The 7922-nt window shown below is 48.4% G+C and overlaps 1 pseudogene; it reads left to right on the top strand.

Moving 5' to 3' along the window:
* Window positions 1-3033: 3033 nt before the first annotated feature.
* On the top strand, window positions 3034-3208 carry LOC134951927 (U1 spliceosomal RNA; annotated as a pseudogene).
* The last annotated feature ends 4714 nt before the right edge of the window (window positions 3209-7922 follow it).

The following is a 7922-nucleotide window of genomic DNA, read 5'->3' as shown; positions in this document are numbered from 1 at the left end:
AGGTTTTACTGCACAATACACTGTTTATGGTTTAGATACAAAGGTTTAATATAGTGAGCGTCAGCTCCGCTGGTGATCTCCTCGTGGTCCCGAGCGTTCGCTACGCTATAGCGAATCATTACTTTAGTTAACAGCCAATAACGTGCCTGCCTGTGATCTCTTGGCCGTGAGTGAACGTGACGCTTGAGCGTCTCGATCACGGCAAAGCGATTGTTACGCAACTAGCGTACCCTTACGGTACTTCATACATAAATAGCGCACAGTGTTCTTAGACCTCATAAAGGGTATTATATACGATAAATATTTAGCTTTATCAAAGGGCATTAATAATGTGCGGAATATGTGTAAGGGACATTGGTGGTCATTCCGAGTTGTTCGCTCTGTAATTTTCTTCGCATCGCAGCGATTTTCCGCTAATTGCGCATGCGCAAGGGTGGTCATTCCAAGTTGTTCGCTCGGTAATTTTCTTCGCATCGCAGCGATTTTCTGCTAATTGCGCATGCGCAATGTTCGCTCTGCGACTGCGCAAAGTAAATTTGCTATGCAGTTAGGTATTTTACTCACGGCATTACAAGGTTTTTTCTTTGTTCTGCTGATCGTAGTGTGATTGACAGGAAGTGGGTGTTTCTGGGCGGAAACTGTCCGTTTTATGGGTGTGTGTGAAAAAACGCTGCCGTTTCTGGGTAAAACGCGGGAGTGTCTGAAGAAACGGGGGAGTGTCTGGGCGAACGCTGGGTGTGTTTGTGACGTCAAACCAGGAACGAAACTGACTGAACTGATCACAGTTGTCGAGTAAGTCTGGAGCTACTCAGAAACTGCTAAGAAGTGTCTATTCGCAATTCTGCTAATCTTTCGTTCGCAATTTTGATAAGCTAAGATTCACTCCCAGTAGGCGGCGGCTTAACATGTGCAATGCTGCTAAAAGCAGCTTGCGAGCTAACAACTCGGAATGAGGGCCATTATGTGTAAAAGGGCATTAATAAAGGTTGTCATAATGTGTAAGACGCATTATGTTTATAAGGACATTAATGATGTGTCTCATATGTGTAAGGGGCATTACTGTGTGGAATTATGTGTATAAATGCATTACTAATGTGTGGCATTATGTGTATAAGGTGCTCTAATATGTAGCGTTGCGTATAGAAAGGGCATTTACTGTGTCGTCTAATGTGAATAAAGAGCAATAGGGTGTGGTGTAATGTAAATAAGGAGCAATTCAGTGTGATGTAATGTGAATAAGGAGCACTACTGTGAGAAGTAACGTTTATAAGGTAAAGTGATACTACTGTGGGATGTAATGTGAATTATGGACACTATCGCGTGATCAAATGTGAATAAAATTGCAGTACTGTGTGGCGGAATTTTAATTGGGGGTACTATTGTGTGGACATGCCCATTGCCAGCAAAAACACACCCCTTTTTGGACTGTGCGCCAAATGTGCGAACTGTTCCTGTTTAAAATATAGGGGGTACAAACACCAAAATAAGTACTGTTATGGGTGAGGGTTGATGGTGCTGGGAAAGAGGTGCAAGGTCAGAGGCGGAACCAGCGGTGGTGCTAGGGGGCACCAGGCAAAATCTTGCCTAGGGCATCATATTGGTTAGGGCCAGCTCTGCCAAAGGGCCTTGTGGGGGAAATGTCTTCAGTAAAAGCATTCCCTGTGTGTGTGGTGTGTCGGTACGCGTGTGTCGACATGTCTGAGGAAGAAGGCTATATTAGAGAGGAGCGGGAGCAAATGAATGTGGTGTCTCCGCCGACACCTGATTGGATGGATATGTGGAATGTTTTAAATGCTAGTGTAAACTCATTGCACAAAAGATTAGACAAGGCTGAAGCTTTGGGACAGTCAGGGTCTCAACCCATGCCTGATCCTATGTTGTAGGGACTGTCAGGGTCTCATAAGTGCCCACTATCCAGATTGTTGACACAGATACCGACACGGATTCTGACTCCAGTGTCGATTACGATGATGCAAAGTTACAGCCAAAATTGGCAAAATACATTTGATATATGATTATGGCAATAAAAGATGTTTTGCACATCACAGAGGAGCCCCCTATCCCTGACAAGAGGGTACATATGTACAAGGGAAAGAAGCCTGAGGTAACCTTTTCCCCTCACACGAGCTGAACGAGTTATGTGAAAAAGCTTGGGAATCTCCTGCAGATTTCCAAAAGGATTCTTATGGCGTATCCTTTCCCATCAACGGATAGGTTACGATGGGAATCCTCCCCTTGGGTGGACAAAGCATTAACACGCTTATCCAAGAAGTTAGCCCTCCCGTCCCAGGATACGGCTACCCTCAAAGAGTCTGCTGACCGCAAACAGGAGATTACCCTGAAGTCCATTTATACACATTCAGGTACCTTACTCAGACCGGCAATTGCGTCGGCCTGGGTGTGTATGTGTAGTGCTGTAGCGGCATGGACGGATACCCTAGATAAGGATACTATTTTATTGCCCCTGAGGCATATAAGAGATGCTGTCCTATATATGTGTGTATGCAAACTACAGGTGGTGCTGCATGGCTCACACCCTTTTACTTGTCTTGTAGAGCAACTCTGGAGCTGTTACTGGGTCCAGCTGCTGCAAGAAATCAGCTTGAATGCTTCAGGGGCTGGGGCATGGCCAACATGAGCCCCACACTGATGGGGGTGTATAAAGCGATCTAGGGGTCATCCAAGCGCAACCCCACAAAGGCCGCCATGCCCTGCGTGACCATTTTCTCTTTTCATATGCAGACGAGGGTTGCAGCCAACTATACCCATTGCTTGGATGACATCACCATATGCGAATCCATCTGCTGCAGGCCTTCCCCCAGGAATGCTTGCACTAGTTGTTGCATTTGGTTTGTTGTTTGGGGGGTGCTTCAGTATTAGGCAGCCTTCTGCCCTCACACATTCATCTGAAAATGTGTTCTCCCTGCAGTTGTTGTCCCCAGATGAGAGTTCCCTTGTGCTGCCTCAGTTGAATCTCCTTTACTTGACGGAGGTGTGCCTGAGCAGCGGCCCTCCCCAGCCCTATCTCAAATCATACTTATTTTGCTTAGGTGATACCATGGTCATGAAGATTGTTTTCCCAGGGTGAGGTTCATTCATTGCATTCTGGGTATGCTGACCTCTGTGATTTCCCCAAATGTGGGAATCTCGACTGCATAATTTGTGGTAGGGGGGGGGGGGAGGGGGACTGCATTTGTGCTTTCCCCTGGTTGGCTCTGGTATAATTTAGATCTCATTGTCTCAGGTCTCTCTCCAGCCTAGTTTGCTGTCTGTTTCCACTTCTCTTTTCTTGAGCCCCTCCCTTCTATGCCCTTGCGCACTATCCTGACTTCTCCCGTCTGCTTACTTTGTGCCTTCCAACGCACAATGCGAACTACAGGTGGTGTTGCAGGGCCCACACCCTTTTATTTGCCTTACAGAGCAGCTCTGGAGCTGTTACAGTGCCCAGCTGCTGCAAGAAATCAGCTTGAATGCTTCAGGGGCTGGGGCATGGCCAACATGAGCCCCACACCAAAGGAGGGTGGGGGGTGTTCAATGCGAACTAGGGGTCATCCAAGCGCCCCTTATCTCTTTTCATATGCAGATGAGGGTTCCAGCCAACTTTGGCCCACTGCTTGGATGACATCACCGTATGCAAATCCGTCTGCTGCAGACCTTTCCCCAGGAATGCTTGTACTAGTTGTTGCATATGGTTTGATGTTTGAGGGTGCTTCAGTATTAGGCAGCCTTCCGCCCTCTCATTTTCTTCTGAAAAGATGTGGTCTCCCTGCAGTTGTTGTCCCCAGACAAGAGTTCCCTTGTGCTTCCTCAGTTGAATCTCCTTAACTTGACGGGGGTGTGCTCGAGCAGCCGCCCTCCACAGCCCTATCCCAACACATGCTTTTCTTGCGTATGAGATCTCTTGATCATGAAGATAGTTCTCACAGGGTGAGGTTCATCCATTACATTTTAAAGTAGGAAGGTACAAATTACATATTCAAATTACATATATGTGCTGGATTCAAATGTTTTCCCCCCTTCCTTTCTCAATTGTGCCCATCAGCAGCTATTCTAATGTTGCTGCCAATGGGTGTGACACATTCATTTCTTCTGTGGGGTACACTGGACTCCACAAGGATTCACATTGGGGTGTAGAGTAGGATCTTGATCTGAGGCACCAACAGGCTCAAAGCTTTTGACTGTTCCCAAGATGCTCAGCGCCCCCTGCTCTATAACCTCGCTTCCATGAACAGGGAGCTCAGTTTGTAGTTGGTGCCTTCAGTAGCAGGCCACTTAACAGGGGGCTGCCTCAGGCAGCCTATTCTTAGCTATTAATTTTGACAAGAAAAGAAGAACTTTTTTTTATAAGAATCTACAAGGGCTGCAGCAGGTTAGGTCTAATAGACATCTTTACTGCAGCTCCATCACTCCCAGCGGCGCAGTATACTCCCGTGCCCTGGTTGCTGGGTCACTGCAGCGGAGGCTCCGGTTTCTTCCTAAGGTCAGTCACACACACACCGCCCTCCGGGATCACGAGGCCGCTGATGAAAGGGAGGTAAGGGACTTCTGTGCCCACACTATACCGTGATCCAGCGTGGCTGTAGGGGGTGGGCCATGTGCGCACTGGCGTGGACACTGATTACTGGGCAGCCGCTCCACTAGCCACCAGGGACAGTTAAGGAGCACAGCTCTGGGGGGGTTTTCTCTTATATTAACCCCATTTTGTACTACCCGCAGTGCATTGTGATAGGTAATAGAGCCTGATTCAGGTTGGATTGCAATCGCAATAAGCAATCCAACTGCAAAAATTGCTAAGAGCATACGCATGCGCCTGCATTTTCTGCGGCACCCCGCAGATAATGCGATCGCTTCTGACTGTCAATCGGTGCTGGGGGGGGGGGGTCAGCAACAATCCATTTCCAAGTCAGAGATGGAGGGGTGCATGGGCAGGGCTACAAAATGGGGTCGGCAACGGAGAAACAGGAGGCGTGGTCAGAGCTGCTGCATGACATCACATGCAGCAGCTGCGATCACAAAAATGGTGGCGGCTTCCTGCGCACACATACAGTCTGCACCAACAGGAGGCTAACCCATTTTTTATGATCACGCTGAACTGCACTGAGACTGCAATTTCAGCGTGGTCAAGAAGGGAGGCGGCATGCTGGGTGGCCCCAGCATGCGAACCAAAGGATTGCAAATTCTGTTACTTAGCAGAATTTGCAATCCTTACTGAATTAGGCCCATTGATTACAAAATGTATTTGTAAATATTTGAAGTTTTTCTTCAGGGACTAACACAAAAGATGCTTGGGGCTACTAACACATGTGTAAGCCACGTAAAGCTTCCCATGGGTCAGTGGCATCACAACGGGGTTGCTGCCCACACCCGAGTGTCACCCGCCAAGGGGGGTGACACCAAAGTGCCGGCTCCTCTTCAGTGACAGAATATGGGTGTTTCACTGTAACATTACGTGCAACACCCAGTTTCTGTCACTGTGCAGGAGCCAGCACCACTCACACACTAGTCCCCGGGTGCAGCACTCAACCCCCGGGATACCCGGAGCAACAAAATGGAGATTCAGGAAAACAGGCCACACCCCTACCTATGAGACCATGCCTCCTTTTTACCATTGCGCTGCTTATCTGCGCGCACTGCATTACAATCTCCCTCGCTGCCTCTCTGGGTGTCACCAATGATAGTGACACCTTTGCCATGCTTGTAGCAGCTGGTCCTAAGATCTACACCTCCAGCCCTGAGTGTTTGCCCTTGTGACTTGTTGATCATCATAGCGAAGCAGATTCTTACAGAAAACTGCAGGGGCTTAGATTGAAAAGAAAAACATTGACGAACCCATCATTTCAGCAACAGGGTCTGCCACACGGCTGACTGAAATGACTGGTTGGTTTGGGCCCCCACCAAAAAAGAAGCAATCAATCTCTCCTTGCACAAACTGGCTCTACAGAGGCAAGATGTCCACCTCATCATCCTCCGATTCCTCACCCCTTTCACTGTGTACATCGCCCCCCTCACATATTATTAATTCGTCCCCACTGGAATCCACCATCTCAGATCCCTGTGTACTTTCTGGAGGCAATTGCTGGTAAATGTCTCCACGGAGGAATTGATTATAATTCATTTTGATGATCATCATCTTCTCCACATTTTCTGGAAGTAACCTCGTACGCCGATTGCTGACAAGGTGAGCGACTGCACTAAACACTCTTTTGGAGTACACACTGGAGGGAGGGCAACTTAGGTAGAATAAAGCCAGTTTGTGCAAGGGCCTCCAAATTGCCTCTTTTTCCTGCCAGTATACATACGGACTGTCTGACGTGCCTACCTGGATGCGGTCACTCATATAATCCTCCACCATTCTTTCAAAGGTGACAGAATCATATGTAGTGACAGTAGACGACATGTCAGTAATCGTTGCCAGGTCCTTCAGTCCGGACCAGATGTCAGCCCTCACTCCAAACTGCCCTGCATCACCGCCAGCGGGTGGGCTCGGAATTCTTAGCCTTTTCCTTGCACCCCCAGTTGCGGGAGAATGTGAAGGAGGAGCTGTTGACGGGTCACGTTCCGCTTGACTTGACAATTTTCTCACCAGCAGGTCTTTGAACCTCTGCAGACTTGTGTCTGCCGGAAAGAGAGATACAATGTAGGTTTTAAATCTAGGATCGAGCACGGTGGCCAAAATGTATTGCTCTGATTTCAACAGATTGAATCCTGGTTAAGCGAATTAAGGGCTCCATCCACAAGTCCCACATGCCTAGCGGAATCGCTCTGTTTTAGCTCCTCCTTCAATGTCTCCAGCTTCTTCTGCAAAAGCCTGATGAGGGGAATGACCTGACTCAGGCTGGCAGTGTCTGAACTGACTTCACGTGTGGCAAGTTCAAAGGGTTGCAGAACCTTACACAACGTTGAAATCATTCTCCACTGCGCTTGAGTCAGGTGCATTCCCCCTCCTTTGTCTATATCGTGGGTAGATGTATAGGCTTGAATGGCCTTTTGCTGCTCCTCCATCCTCTGAAGCATATAGAGGGTTGAATTCCACCTCGTTACCACCTCTTGCTTCAGAGGATGGCAGGGCAGGTGCAGGAATGTTTGGTGGTGCTCCAGTCTTCGGCACGCGGTGGCTGAATGCAGAAAGTGGCCCGCAATTCTTCGGGCCACCGACAGCATCTCTTGCACGCCCCTGTCGTTTTTTAAATAATTCTGCACCACCAAATTCAATGTATGTGCAAAACATGGGACGTGCTGGAATTTGCCCAGATGTAATGCACGCACAATATTGGTGGCATTGTCCGATGTCACAAATCCCCAGGAGAGTCCAATTGGGGTAAGCCATTCTGCGATGATGTTCCTCAGTTTCCGTAAGAGGTTGTCAGCTGTGAGCCTCTTATGGAAAGCGGTGATACAAAGCGTAGTCTGCCTAGGAACGAGTTGGCATTTGCGAGATGCTGCTACTGGTGCCGCCGCTGCTGTTCTTGCTGCGGGAGGCAATACATCTAACCAGTGGGCTGTCACAGTCATATAGTCCTGAGTCTGCCCTGCTCCACTTAACCACGGACATGTGGACTAGTGGACCTTGGGTACAACTGCAATTTTTAGGACACTGTTGACTCTCTTTTTCTGAGGTCTGTGTACATTTTCGGTATCGCCTGCCTAGAGAAATGGAACCTAGATGGCATTTGGTACCGGGGACACAGTACCTCAATCAAGTCTCTAGTTGCCTCTGAATTAACGATGGATACCGGAACCACGTTTCTCACCACCCAGGCTGACAAGACCTGAGTTATCCGCTTTGCAGCAGGATGACTGCTGTGATATTTCATCTTCCTCGCAAAGGACTGTTGGACAGTCAATTGCCTACTGGAAGTAGTACAAGTGGTCTTCCGACTTCCCCTCTGGGATGACGATCGACTCTAAGCAGCAACAACAGC

The sequence above is a fragment of the Pseudophryne corroboree genome, chromosome 8, assembly GCF_028390025.1.
Source record: "Pseudophryne corroboree isolate aPseCor3 chromosome 8, aPseCor3.hap2, whole genome shotgun sequence".
NCBI lineage: Eukaryota > Metazoa > Chordata > Amphibia > Anura > Myobatrachidae > Pseudophryne > Pseudophryne corroboree.
The sequence above is the reverse complement of the archived record's forward strand: the minus strand, read 5'-3'. Positions and strand labels throughout refer to the sequence as shown.